The sequence below is a fragment of the Urocitellus parryii genome, chromosome Y, assembly GCF_045843805.1.
Source record: "Urocitellus parryii isolate mUroPar1 chromosome Y, mUroPar1.hap1, whole genome shotgun sequence".
Lineage (NCBI taxonomy): Eukaryota > Metazoa > Chordata > Mammalia > Rodentia > Sciuridae > Urocitellus > Urocitellus parryii.
Window position 1 is genome coordinate 23,246,078 of NC_135548.1, and position 15,017 is coordinate 23,261,094.

General features: G+C 43.3%; 1 protein-coding gene and 1 pseudogene across 1 annotated transcript in view; one reads left to right on the forward strand and one right to left on the reverse strand.

Annotated features, from left to right (window-relative positions):
• The window catches only part of LOC144251124 (protein kintoun pseudogene), a 34,845-nt pseudogene extending 29,537 nt beyond the window's left edge, over positions 1-5,308 (reverse strand).
• The window catches only part of LOC144250980 (uncharacterized), a 491,282-nt gene that overhangs the window by 253,257 nt on the left and 223,008 nt on the right, over positions 1-15,017 (forward strand). The gene's annotated exons all lie outside the window — the stretch shown is intronic.

Genomic DNA, 15,017 nt, shown 5'->3' on the forward strand with positions numbered 1-15,017 from the left:
GCAAGGGTGGTGGAATGTGATGGACATCATTATCCAAAGTACATGTGTGAAGACATGAATTGGTGTGAACATACTTTATATACAACCAGAGATATGAAAAATTGTGCTGTATTGTTGAGGGCCACGAATCAAGTCAAGTTGGCACCTGGCAGTTTGCCAGGAGGAGTGGTTTGTGAAGCAACACCAGCGAGCCATTAAGATGATGAGGATTCCTTATTGGATGACTGCTGTATCTAGATGATGTTAATTAAGTTAAGCTGTGTGTAATTAGTTAAGCATATATACCTCTGCTGTCTGGCAGAGAGGCGGCTCCTACTACCTTGGGTGCCTGCTACTTTGAGTTCCCACTCAGTTCCTGCTGAGTTCACTCGAAATAAAGTAGTTCCTGCTTCAACCTTCAAGTTGCTTGTCACTTCTTGCTGGACTAAGGCACTGTATATGTGTAATAAGAATTGTAATGCATTATATTGTCATTTATTTAAAAAAATCAATTAAAAAACTTTCAAAAAAGAAATATATATTGTCTTATCAAATGGAAAATACTTTTGAAAATGATAGGCCTCAGTGTATTATTTGTAATTATTTTTTCTGCAAATGAAAGCTTAAAACCTTTAAATATAAGAGATACTTGGGAACTCCACTTGCTCATCTTTTATTGATAAGCCTCTTGAATATTTTTCAAAGAAAGAAAAAAGACATAAAGTTATTAACACATTTTTTATTGCCTTACTGCTGCTGAGAAAGACTTACTCTGATTACATTTAGTAACATATAATGTGTCAAAAGAGAAAATGGCTCACACAATTGCTGAAAAAATATTCTTACAGCATTTTTGGATATGATATGTATATGTAATATTTGATGATAAGTCAGTTGATAAATTAAATCTATACCTACTAACAAAAGAATATCTCTTCAGATTTGTACTATTGCAAAACATTTAGAATCAACACTTCTTAGTCAATTGAAATCTAGTGTAGATATTGCAGGCCAGCTAGATGAAAGCACTGATATTAGAAGATCATTATTAAAATTAAAATTTTAATTGTTTATGTCAGGTATGCATGGCAGGATGATTTCATGGAGGATTTTTTGTGCTTTTTAAATTTAATCTCTCATTTAAGTGAATTAGAGATTTTTACAGAATTGTAGAAGTGCACATTTGGTCAATATGAATTAAACTGCAAGAAGTGTACAAGAATTACAACTGACAGAACAACAAACATAACTGGAAAACACAGCAGAGTAATTAAAAAAATTGCTAGAAGTTACTAATAATAGTGTTGTGTGGAATCATTCATTTTTCATGATGTATACATCATGAAGCTTTAGCATCCAGAGCAATTCCACACAATCCCATGGAAGTATTGGAAAATGCAGTAAATGTTTTTAATCTTATTTAAAAAGCTCACTGCATAGCTGATTTCTTGAAAGATTGTGTTCAAAAGTTGAAACTAATTACACCCACATTGGTTGTCTCAAGAAAAAAATCTAAGCAGGGTGTAGGTAGTAAGGAATGAGATTCACAGTTTTCTCATTGGAAAAAAAAAACTCATTTAGCCAATATTTTTGAAGATGATTTTTGGGTAACAAAATTGGCGTATTTAACTGATATTTTTGCATTTTAATGAACTGAGTTTAAAAACTACATAGGAAAAACCATGGTATTATCCAAAATGTTGAATGTATCCAAGCATTCTCAAAGAGATTGTTGTCAAGGCAAGTAAGGCTTAAAAGTAATCGTCCTAGTCACTACATGTTCCCAAGGTTTTTATGACATATTGAAGAGAACATTATTAATAAAACAATTTGAAGGAAATGAAATTAGAAATCTTGTTGTATCTCACTTCTCTATCTCAAACATTTAACCATTTTTCTCCAGAAGAGAAACTTGAGACAATAAGAGAGAACAGTTTTCTTTTCCATTTGCTTTTCAAAACCCTGAATCAATGATCAAGTTAAACTTAGTACCTGAAGAAGAAAATCAATTATTGCAGCATAGTTCTTTATATATGTTGAAGAATGATTATGAGATCCTAAATTTATCAGCATTTTGAATTAAGATAGAAGGAGCCTTTCTTTATTAAGTACACAAAGGATCCTGCAATTACTACCATTCACAACAGCTAGTTTGAGTGAGGTGGGCTTTTCCATCTTAACTCAGTTAAAATCAAAGGGAGGAGACAGACTGCATGGCATTGCAGGTATGTGGGTAGCATCATCTTCCTGTGCTCCAGACTGGAAAGAGCTGTTGAACAGAAAAGCACACTTGTCACGTTAAACAAAATCTTCCCTAGCTTTTGCTTTTGTATCATTTTTAATGTTATTTTGTAATATTATCCATTGTATTTAATTGGTAGTGGAACACTGTGATAACTTCATTATGCTTCATATTATCTTTAATATTAATAAAAGCAATGATTTTGCTTATTGAACTAAAAAAATACAAACAATACAAAATTCTGGAGAGGATCTCACTGTTTTAGGGATTGTAAATTAGTAAAACCAGTATGCAAATCAGTACAGAGGATCCTCAAAAGACTAGGCATGGAACCACCATGTGACCCAGCTATACCACTCCTCAGTATTTATCCTAAAGAATCATAAGTCATCATACCACATTGATACATGCATAGCATGTATAGAGTATAGCCAAATTATGCAACCACCCTACCTGTACTACAACAAATGAATGGATAAAAAATAAGGTACATATACTCAATGGAATTTTATTTCATAAATAAAAATGAAATTATTTCATTTGAAGAAACATGGATGGAACTGTTATGTTAAATGAAATAAACCAATCACAGAAGGTCAAGTGTCATTCATGTTTCCTCTCATATGTGGAAGCTAGAGAGAAAAATGGAAAAAGAATTTTGAAGTCTGGAATTTCATGAAAATTAAAAGGAAATCAGTAGCAGAAAGGAACCCAGCAGGTGGGAGAAAGGGAGGAAGGGGGGAAAGTTGGGGGTATAGGGATATTGACCAAATTGTATTGTTATATTTTGTACATGTATGGATATTAGTCAACAAATTCTATCATTTTATACAATTATAATGTATCAATAAAATTATGGAAAATGAAAAAAATAAATTAATTAAAAATTTAAACAAATAAAACTTTGTGACCTACTGTAGACCTACAATGTCTTCAGGTAAAAGAGACTGAGGGGTATCATTAACTAATCAAGCAGCATGTCAAGCCAATCCATTCCTCTACGCATCTCTCCTTGCTCATATGGCTGCTCTGCCTTGTGTGAATCTTTTTTTTTAAAATTTTAATATTTATTTTTTAATTATCGGCGGACACAACATCTTTCTTTGTACGTGGTGCTGAGGATTTAACCCCAGCCGCATGCATGCCAGGCAAGCACGCTACCGCTTGAGCCACATCCCCAGCCCCTTGTGTGAATCTTTCCTCTCTCCAGATCTTGGGGATGAGGATGCTGAGACTCAGATCTCTACAGAGAACTGTTTTAGTACAATTAATTACACACTCATATTGACATTACTTGTAATTCTTAGTAAGTTTTCTACCTATGGGAAAGGTTTTGCTATGAAATTTCCTCATTCTGATTTTTACTTTATGATATACAATTAGATCTGTAGGCAGCTAGTACTTGTGTAATAGGAAAGATCATTATTAAAATGTCTGGGTTTAGAGCAGAACAGGGAGGTCAAAGAAAATGACAATTGCTGTTTTTAAAAAAGAAAGGAATGAGCTTTGGATACTTGGTGAATATAATCATCTTAAATACAATCAAATTAATATTAAATATTTTTATCTTGTGCTATTTCAAAGTATGTAATAATTGGGGTTTATTGCAAAATGTACAGAAAATAAAAGCCACTAGTGAGTACTGCCTCATAAACAGCATAAAAAGGGAGCAACAATAGAAAATGAATTCTATCACTGCCTTGTGCTCTAGAGGCTGTAGGAAGGCTTTGATAGAGGTGGGAGTGACTGTAGACCATGTCTTCATTCCCATTAGTTCAGGATTCAAATGTGACATTCAGTTTTGAAACACTGTGCTGATATCTCACTGCTGTACTGACTCCAGCAACTTGGGATCCAGCAAAAGCACTGTGATCATTTCAACTGGGGCTCTGGGTCTTCTTCAGTACATGCTACTTGCTTATTCTTCTTCTTTTTTTTTTCTTTTTTTTGAGAGAGAGAGAGAGAAAATTTTTTTAATATTTAGTTTTTAGTTTTCAGTGGACACAACATCTTTGTTTGTGTGTGGTGCTGAGGATCAAACCCAGGCCGAATGCATGCCAGGCAAGTGCGCTACCGCTTGAGCCACATCCCCAGCCCCATACTTGCTTCTTCTTGATGTTCATTAGTAAAACAAAAGTGTTGGACTGAGGCAGAGGAAACCTACAGCAACCCTCACCCCAGCCACCAGCCAGCAGAACTTTAAACTGTTTTTAAGCTGCTCACACCTGTCACCCAAGAACAGCACATGCAATCCCCAGCAGCAGCAGGAGGAGGAGGAGCAGCAAAGAACTAGTAGCCCAGAACCTTCCCAATAGAACAAGAATTCCTGGCTGCTGCCCAGACAGCACTGAGAAGGGGAGGTCAAAAGTTCAGGTTGTTGAGGGGGGATGTGTGCTTCTTGATCTGAAATAGGCCAACAGTTCCCAGCTGGTACACAGGGAGAGGCTGGCACAGGTCCCAAAGGAATCCAGAACTGGGGGGGGATTGTCCCATCAATGACAGAAGAGTTCTATTCTGAACCAGAAACCATCAGGAGTGAGGGTGGTCAGGGAACTGCCACTACCATGGTCCTTGACATCCAGACCTCTCACTCTCAAGGATCTTCACCAGGCCATGTGACCTGGATGGCCTGATGCTAAACAGCTGGACCAGAGCTGATTGTGAGCAAGATATGAATCTGCCTCGCATCATGGGATTTAGAGTTGAGGAGACTGTGGCAGTTATGAAGGCTCTGGTGAGGTGGCTGATGGAAAGGCATCTTGGGGTTAGCATGGGCTGATGGTTGGTTCTTTATACCAGTGAGGCTGTGGGCCTGGGCTGCCCCCAAGTGGTCAGCTAGTGCTACCTGAGGGAGACAGCTTGTTCCTCACTTTGGTGGATCATAGCAGCAGAGAAAAGGGGGAATTAAGAGGACCTTAGTGGAGCCATGTGGATGGTGGCAGCTGTATCCTACAGGCACTGCCTCCCTTAGCCACATTTCTGCTGGAAGTGATTGAGGCCCTTGGCAATCTGGGCCCAGAATTACATTATAAAGCTATAATAGGGGCAGGGGCTGGCTCAGAGGAAAGGTGCTCACCTGGCATGCATGAGGCCCTCATTTATATCCCTAGTTCCTCTCCCTGCAAAAAGCTGAAATCATCCTGGGCAGGAAGACTATGGCTTGCATTTTCTTTCCCAAAGCAAGAGGTCAGATGTAGGACCAGGACAACATGGGGACTTCTTTTCAAAGCTGGCAGATCTTTCAAGTGTAGCACAGAAATTATCCAGTCCAGGCAAAGGACAGACCTGGGGACAGGGCTGGGGAGGGCAGATCAGGAGCACCGGGTCTGAGGCCTAGACCTGAAGTCTCTCCCCACCTCGCTTGCGCTCTCATCTCATCCTTTCTCTCTTTCCTTTTTTTTTTTTTTTTTTTTTTTTTTTTTTTCAGCTAGATGAACTCCTTCCTTCTCCCAAGCGAGGCCGGAAAAGCCGAGCAGAGCTGAAATGGCGCGGTCGGCCAGGGCGAAGCTCCATGGCGCCCGGGACAATGGGGCTTTGGGCCAGCCACGCAGGCAGGCGAGCTCCTGCTGTGTGAGTGATGCCAGGGACCCGGGTGCGGGCCGGCACGCGCGGGTCATAGGGGTTACGGGGGTCGCGGGCCCTGTGGGCTCAGGGCACCAAGGCGAGAGGGTGCGTGGCCGGATCCGCTGCAGGGCGGCACGGAGCCCCTCTCCGCAGGGCCTGGGGGCGCAGCAGGGTCGCTGACCACCTTACAGCCTCCGAGGCCCTCGAGGGTCCTGGAGCCCGCACCACAGGGCCTCCACCTAAACCTGGACTCTCCATACCAGGCCCTCCAGGGAGCGCACGAAGGGAACCCAGCTCCTGGCCGGCTCCACCTTTGGGATGTGGTGGAAGGTGGCAGGTTTTCGTTCTGTGGGGCCTTTTGTTGGTTCGCTTCCTTGTTTGAGCCAGTGTTTTATTTTACCTCCTAAGGTCTATTTCCAGGGCACTCAGGTCCACTCTTAAGCCTCAGTGGTAGAAGAGCCCTCAGTGCGCATTGTCTCATCTGCAAAGCAGCAGAAGAAATTTACATTACTTCTGGACTTGAATGCAAAGGGCCCTAAATACCAGTGAGATGACCTGGCTTAAAACAATTTGGTCAAATCCACAATAATTCCAGAAATAGTCACCATAATTTTAGCATTTAAAAATGCATACTTTTTAAAGCTCTTTTTAATGGTAAGGTGCTAAGCAACTCAGTGAAACCCTGTCTCTAAATAAAATACAAAACAGGGCTAGGGATGTGGCTCAGTGGGCCAGTTCCCCTAAGTTCAATCCCCAGTACCAAAACAAAACAAAACAAAAAACTTTTTTTGTCTCACTAAATATCCTGACTCAGGTTTAGCCTCAGTCTCAATTTAAGTGAACTGGATGAGTTGTTTTATGGATATCTTAAGTAGTGTCTGCCACAGGACTTTTCCTGTGTTGTTGTTCAAAGCAAAGTACTTGTTGCTGTCTCATAATTTGGTGAAGTAATGTTTATGAAGACCGCCAACTGCTAAGAAACCATAGGTCTTTTCATTTCTTTTGTTTTGCAAAATATCACTTGCATCACAAAATCTGAATATCAGAGCTTATCAGTGTTGTGTCTCATGAAAGAGTCCTTAGTGGAATATTTGGAACCTGGGAAAATAGATGGAATTCTTCTGGATTGCCAAATGTTCCTTTTAACCACTGTCTCCAGGGGCTGTAAAGTGTAAATGTGAAAGCCTGTACCCAGCAGGGATTGACAGGTGAAGATGCCTTTTGTATATAGAAGACATGAGTCTTCTGTATTATCTCTTCTGATGAAAAAGGAAAGATTAAAGTTTGGTGAGAGATGTATGTGATGGTGGTGGTTAATCAAGTAGACCAGTAGAAAGTAGCTTAAGACTGAGGCCTATCAGAAATCTGTGTGTTTCAGACAGAATCATTTTGCATGAGAAGTCAGACAACATGGAAGCACTTACTGCAATCTCTGTTAAATGCAGGGTAACGAAAATAGCAGAACTGGAGAACACCTGGAATGAGGTGTTGCCCAATTCTAGAGTAAGACATAAAGCCAATTAAGAGGGTTCTTTTTTAAGGCACAACTGGAAAACAGAGTATTGAAAAGATCACCAAAATAATAGCCATCTATACATTGGACATACCTCTTAAGTTATGAGAGATGAATGGCAGTATGTGGAAAGCAGCAACTGTTGCTGGTTAATTTTAGAAAATGTTGAAAGTTTCTTCTTGCCAAATCATTTACTTATTTATTTTGGTTGTGGATGTTGCACATAACAGTTCTTCTCTTACTGGAAGGCTAATATTCTTTTTTCCCCTTCGGAGCTAGATTCTCACTAGGTTGCCCTGGCTGGCCTTGAAACCTGGGCTCAAGTGATCCTTTTGCCTCAGCCTGTCCAGTAGCTGAGGGGACAGGCATGCATCCCTGAGGTTGGCCAGAAGATGTTTCTTAAGTTTGATCTATAGAGTTCCTCAGCAAACATTTTATTAAGCAGCTTTTCATTGTTAAGGACCTAACTATTCAAGGAAGGACCATCTGGTTGTAGTAACGCACAGTTCTGTGGGAGAAATACTGTATAGGTACTGCAAGATGTCTTTTGAAATGGGTGCAGTGGGAACTTGAAGGAGGGCCATCACTTCAGACTGAAGGTCAGACTGGACCAAGAGTTCTTTAAACTGCATAGGCTTCTGAGGAAACTGCACTTGGAATAATGAGTTAACCTGTGGGTAGTTCAGTGTGCTGGGAGGCTGAGGTGGGAGACCCAGCCAGAGGCCCAGCTCACCAGGAACCTCACCTGCCACTCCTAAATCCATGAAGGATGGTTAGGGTGGTGTGAGGCAGAGAAACTAGAGGGCTGGCCTAATAACCCAGGGGAGGAGGATGGAGACCTGGATAAAAGGCAGGGGATATGAGGAGAGGACACATGGATGAGCTAGTGAGGAAGTGAATTTGATAGGAAATTGATTTGGTGTGGACTTGAATTGGGAGGTGGATAACATGAACCATAGGTTTGGGGCTTGGAGGCTGGATCTGTTTCAGGAAAGGGTACTTTTCACATATGAAATGGAAAAATAGGAATGTTGGGAGAAGGCAGCCCTGGAGGTACATTGGTATGTTCAGTCTGAGATGCTGGTGAATTGTCCAAGTGTAGATGTGGGAGACAGTAGGGTAGATTGTTCTGGAAGTGAGGAGAAAGCTCAGGTTGGAACATCAGATTTGCGAGGTTTGTGTGACTAGCAGTTAAAACTTGGGTTGATTGGACAAGGTCGTCCAGGGAGAATGCATTGAAGGAGATAGGGAGGCCCAAGGGTAGTCCAGGGCTCAGGGGAACCTTGGAAAGAGGCTCTGAGGAAGAGAAGCACTGAAGGTGCTGGTGTCAGACACCAGGAGAGAATGCAGCATTGTGGGTAAGGCACTGGCTGGAGGAGGAGAGTGGATGTGATATGGACTCACCGGATTTGGTATTTGGGTAATCACCAGGTAGGAATGAGCACACAGTAGGTGAAGAATCCTTCTGTTTTTGCACAACCCATTTCAGTAAATAGCTCTGCTCTCCATCCGGTCGCTCAAACTCAGAAACCCAGGCTCCACCTTGACTCCACTTTGATTCTTTCCACCTTTCCTTTCCCCACATCCAGTCAGTTCTTCCATCTCCAAAAGGCATCTGGAGTTACTCCCACCCCCCACTCCTGGCACTCCAGGCAAAGTCACTGTTTCTTACCTGTTTCACTGGGATAACCTAGCTGGCCTCCCCAGTTCCTCCTCAATCCACTTTTATCCATTTACAAAAATGAATTTTATTAAAATGCAAATCAGATTATTGCTTGCTTGCTTAAAATTCTGAATGGCTCCCCATTCTCAGACTTTCCTACATGGCCCTCAGAGATCTGTGAGATCTAGTTTCTGCCACTTTGTGACTTCAGCTTATGCCACTTACCCCTTGGTTGACTGTTCTCAAGCTGTTTTGCCATCTTAGTGCTCTTTGGCTTTCCCCAACTGCCCAGGACTTGCTCCTTTTCACATGGAGGTCACCAGGTATCACTTCAGGACCATCTATCCCAGGAGATTACTATTTGCTAGCCCTTTTAGTTTACTGTTTTATTATGATTTTTAACTATTAACTTCTAACTATTTGATTTTTCTCTTTTTTTTCTCCATCAGAATTTGATATGTTTTTTTTAAATTTATAGACAATATCCTTATCATAGTGGGTATAATAAGTGTAAAATATCTGTGAGGCATAGACATGGCCTGACAGATTGTCAGTTGTTTGCAACATGGTTAGAATTAGTTTGGCACATAGAAAGTCCTCAGCAAATGTTTGTTGGAAGAATTTTTTCCATAGCTGAGGATGTGGCTCAAGCGGTAGCACGCTCGCCTGGCATGCGTTCGGCCTCGGGTTTGATCCTCAGCACCACATACAAACAAAGATGTTGTGTCCGCCAGAACTAAAAAAATAAATATTAAAATTCTCTCTCTCTCTCTCTCTCTCTCTCTCTCTCTCTCTCTCTCTTTAAAAAAAGAGTTTTTTCCAAGTGTGATTTCATGCAGAGTCTTTTTTCTTTTTGTACCAGGGATTGGACCCAGGAATGCTCTGCCACTGAGCCACATCTCCAGCCTTTTAAATTTTGAGACAGGGTCTCATGAAGTTGCCCAGGCTGGTGTTGAAACTGACATCCTCCAGCCTAGCCACCTGAGTCACTGGGATTACAGGCATAATTTATTTTCACTCTTTAATTACCATTTTATATTTCTTCAGAGATTTAAGAATAAGTTGACATTCATAGACTAACTGCCATGATTTTGAAATTAATATATATTAAAAGTAATGTTTTTTTTGTTGTTGTTGTACTTGTTTTATATTTTTGTTTTTTGATGCTTCTTGACCACATTTAGACTTAGACTGTACCTCTGTAGCTGAAAGGCTCCAAATCTTGTAACCATTTCCTTAGCTTTTTACTTATTTACTGATTGTGATAGTAAAATAAAGACTTGAAGGGGCTGAGGTAGTGCACCTCAATGGTAGAGCACTTGCGTATCATGCAAGAGATACTGGGCTGACTCTCCAGCACTGCCCAAAAGAAAAACTTGTCAAAGAGTGTATAAACATACATATACACACTCTCACACACAATCTCTCTTTCTCTCTCTCTCTCTCTCTCTCTCTCTCTCTCTATATATATATATATATATATATATATATATATATATATACACACACATATATACAATACACATATATGTACACATACATATATCAAATCTTATGTGTGCATATATATTTGTGAGATATATAGGTATGTGTGTGTACATATATATATATTATATATATATATATATATATATATATATATATATATATATATATATATATGTTATATATTTTGTATATATACTCTTTTTTTTACTACTTGTATTTCACTTCAACTCCTGGATATTCACTGAGCTCAAATGCTACCAGAAAAGAGGAACTATAGACAAATACTAAGTGAAAGACAGCTACATATAGAAGTTCATTAAATGCAAATTTTTTAAAAAATTACTTTTTTAGGTGTAGATGGACACAACACAATGCCTTTATTTTTTTTATGTGGTGTTGACGATCAAACCAGGTCTTGCCCATGTTAGGCGACTGCTAAGTGAGTGCTAGGCGAGTGCTGTGATAGTTGATCTCTACTGCTGAGCCACACAATCCCAGCCCCATAAAATGTAAATTTATTTTCACAACCTCTTTATTTACTTATTCAACTAAATAAATAGCTTCTGGGCACAGAATAAAGGGGAGCCTGTGTTCTAGTGGTGGCCTCAGATAGTATACCTGTACTCAAGTAAATAATGACTCTAAGTCAAGAATATTAAAGGACAGTACATCACTTTTAAGGAAATGATCCATCTACTATGAAAATTTGTAGTACTTTTAAAAACTGGAGAGAACTTATGTGGCTTAAAATGGTTTCTTTGTTTTTGTATCAGTGATTGAACCTAACCACTGAGCCATATCCCCAGCCACTGCCCCACATGATCTGCTTAATGGGGGAAGGGGGTTTTTTGGGCTCAGCGTTTCAGAGATTGCAGTCCGGGGTGCTTGGCTCTGCTGTTCTGGTCCTATGGCAGCACCGTGACTCATGGTGGGACACAAGGAGGAGTGAGGCCCTCACCCCCAGATGGCCAGGAAGCCAGGGGAGGGAGGCAGGCTGCAGCTGGTTCCCCCTCCCCTCCAAGGGCAACCCTCCTCCCACTAACTAGGCCCTGCTGCTTGACAGTCCCACCACCTCCCATGGCACCAAGGGCTGGGACCAGGCTGTCAACACACAGGCCTCGGGGACAGCTCCACTAAGTGTGGCCTGACTCCTGACCCCCTCACCTGCTTCTCACTCTGCCAGAGGCAGCCTGGTGGTGCCAACTCACCTGCTTCAGGCCACGGTTTCGGGAATGTTTTCCTTGGCCTCATTGACCCAGGATCCTATTCCCTTGCCTTGCCAAGTGCTCCCTGCCTGTGCCCCAGCATTGGCTCTCCTTGAGCCGGTCCTGTCCAGTCTCTGGCTGGGCTTGCTGTGTGTGCATCTTTGCTGATCCCATCCAGGTTTGACTAGAGGCTCATCTGGCAGAGACAGATGTCCAGTTACTGTTTGTTTAATAAACGGTGACTCCCACATGTATCCTTGGTTCTGTGAACTGCAGGTTCTCAGCCAGCTGACATCACTCCACCGTCACAAATCTGCTTGAGTGTCCAGGAGCAGCTAGAGCTCTGTGTTCAAACTCAGCTGCACATCTCCCCCACCCCAGCTGTCCTCTGGTCCCCTCCTGGGTACTCTTCTCCTATTCTGCTGTCTGTCTGCCTCCCCTCCTCCCCCCGCTCACCTGAGCCCCAGACTGTATTGGTTCATCCTAGGATCCTTTCCTTCACCATGCCTCCCCACCAAACATGCCTCTACTTGCCCCACCCTTCCTTTCCACTGGGCTTCGACAACTGTCAATCATTTTAAGTTCAGATTACTGCAGGACGCCCCTCCTAAATGGTCTCCCTAAAGCTGATTTTGTGTCCTTAAAATCTGCCCTTCCACCTCTGTTGTGGACAGCCTTAATTGGGCTGTTCCTCTGAGCCCCACATTCGTCCCCATTCCTCCAAGATAGACTGGGACCCTCAGCTTGGCTCACCTCCTCCCTGTATCTGCCTGCCTCCCTTGCACACACTGCCTTTTGCCCCTTCTCTTCATGGCAGGCTATTTCATGTCTCCTTGGTTTTGTGTACAGTAGCACACTCTCCTGGTTTTCCTCCCCCCTCAGGTGTAGACTCAAGTGTTCTTGGCCTTGGAAGTCAGAGTGCACAAAGGACCTGTTGACTGCTTCTCAGATGGCTTTGTAGGTGTTGGTTGGGCTGGGTCCAGGCTTGAGCGGCACTGTCACTTTTGACTACATGCTACCTTTTAGTGGTGAGGTGCATGTTAGAAGCCCTGTTCTCTGGACAACGCTAAGGGAAGGGTCCTTTTGGTTCTGATTTCGTTCCTACTCTTTAAACTCTGGTATGACTCAGCAGACTTCTGCTCCTGGGAGAAGGCCCAGGGAGAAAGCAGGCCCACCCCCGTCACCATGAAGGGGCTCCTACATACGGGGACTTATGTGTAATGAGGACCTAGAGCTGGCCATCAATTCTCATTTCACTTCATTCCCTAGGCTGTTGGTTTTCCCAGAAGTCAGAGGAAGCTTGCTTCTTCTCTCTGTGAGGTTCTGGGCCAAGGCTGGAATCATGTCACAGCCTTCTTGGCCACTGTGCCATAATTGCAAATCCTAGGTTTGAAAAGAATCTGTTCTTATTCAGACTGGGGTTCCAGTCTTCAGTGACATGAAATGTAGACTAGAACAGTACTTTCTGTATATCTCAGTGTTCTTTATGTTTGCATTTTCACCATTTTAATTAGCCCATAAAACCTCCCTTTTATGGCTCTGAGGAGAGCTGCCTGAATCCACAATACTTTTACTATGTATTTCCGTAATACTCTCAGTCACTTAAGAAGGTGGGGGTGGGGCTGGACAAAGTGCACCATTCCTAATTGTTTAAGAAACCAGTGAAATTGTCCCTTGCTTGAGCTGCATGAAATGCAGGCTGAGGGGGAAACCTGTGTGCAGTTTCTCTTTCCCACACAGGAGAACATCTCTAACAGGTGCTGTTCACAGTCACATGCACTTGGTCAGGGACTGCTGCAGTGAGCTTGGCCAAAGTCCTTTGGATTCCAGGCTGGGGGTATAGCATGGTGGTGGAGTGCTTGCTAGCATGCACGAGGCCCTGGGTTCAATCCTCAGCACCACAAAGAGAGAGAGGAAAAGGCATTTGGATTCTGCAGACAGTGAGGTGCATGGAAACCATGTGCACCTTGAAGCAAGCATTCCCACTGAACCCTCCCTACCTGAGGCATTCTCTTCCTTGTCCCCCATAGTGTCACAGTGTCCCAGGGCTCCCAGTCTCCCCATCCACAGCATCCTCTGTCGAGAGGTACCTTAGTCAACGGTCACCTTCATCACAAGGTGACCAAGGTGGTTGCTGGAGCCTGAGTAGGATGGTGGGAGATGAGGTCTGAGAGGTTTGCGAGACTTGGCCACAGAATGCAAGGACTGAGCCCATCCCGATGTGGGAGCCATGGAGAGCTTGAGCAGAGACAGGATCTAACTTGGGTCTCTCACATCATTCCTCTGGCCCTGTGGACCACCGTGCCCAGTGGGTAAGACACCAGTGTGCCCAGTGGGTAAGGCTCTGCAGCAGTCTACGAGCAAGACCACGACTTGGTGGGGCAGGGAGCTTTGTGCTCTTGTCACGGGTCTCAGTAGAGATCATCTGTTTTGCCCACAGCTTTGGAGGCTGTGGTGAGCAGGAGGAGTCAGGGAAGGGTCCCAGAAGGCTGATTGCCATGTGCTGAGGGAGAAGAGGGTGGGAAGGTACATTGAGGGGCGGAGCTCAGGAGCTGAGTTTGAGGCAGCCATGTGACACTGGTAAGGTGCTTGGCATGTGGAGCTGCTTGGAGTCTGAGCCTGGGTGAACGAGCAGAGGAGTGTTGACTAGAAGAGGTCAGGGAGAGCAGGGAATGAGCGGCAATAGGATGGGAATAGAATCAAGGGGGAGCAGGATCCAGAAGTAGGTCTGTAAGACGAGCTGAGAATGAATCCTGATCTAACCACCTGGAGGTTGCGACAGCCCCTGAGAAGGACAGCGCCAGTGTAGTCGCCAGTGTGGTCTTGGAGGTGAAGGCTGAATATCCACATTCAGGAGAAAATGGGAGACTGGACACGGTGAGCAGGGCACACAGTTCTTTTAAGATTTGTAAATAGAGGACGAAAGGGCCACAGCTGCAGGGTTGAGATTTGCCCTTAAAACTGGGATTGAGTGTGAATGTGGCACTTAAATGGCTGGCAGTGGTGATTTCACAGCCAAAGAAAAGGTCAGGGGCAAGAGGGAGAATTGCCGGATCGGCATCCTCGGGTGGCAGGGCAGAGGAGCTGCAGGTGGCTCTGCAGAGACTACCCGCTTGCCCGTGGCGGGAAGGCAGGATCTGTGGGCGGTCGCGACCCCTTGCCCGCAAGGAAGACGCAACTCGGGAATCTTCTCTCAGCAGTTTATTCAGATCCTTGATACTTTTTCTTCTCTTAGCAGTTTATTCAGGCCTTTGTTTTGACATGTCTTTTAGCTTCTACTGCTACTCCTACTACTACTTCTACTGCTACTCCTACTGCCACTACTTCTACTGCTACTCCTACTGCCACTACTTCTACTCCCGT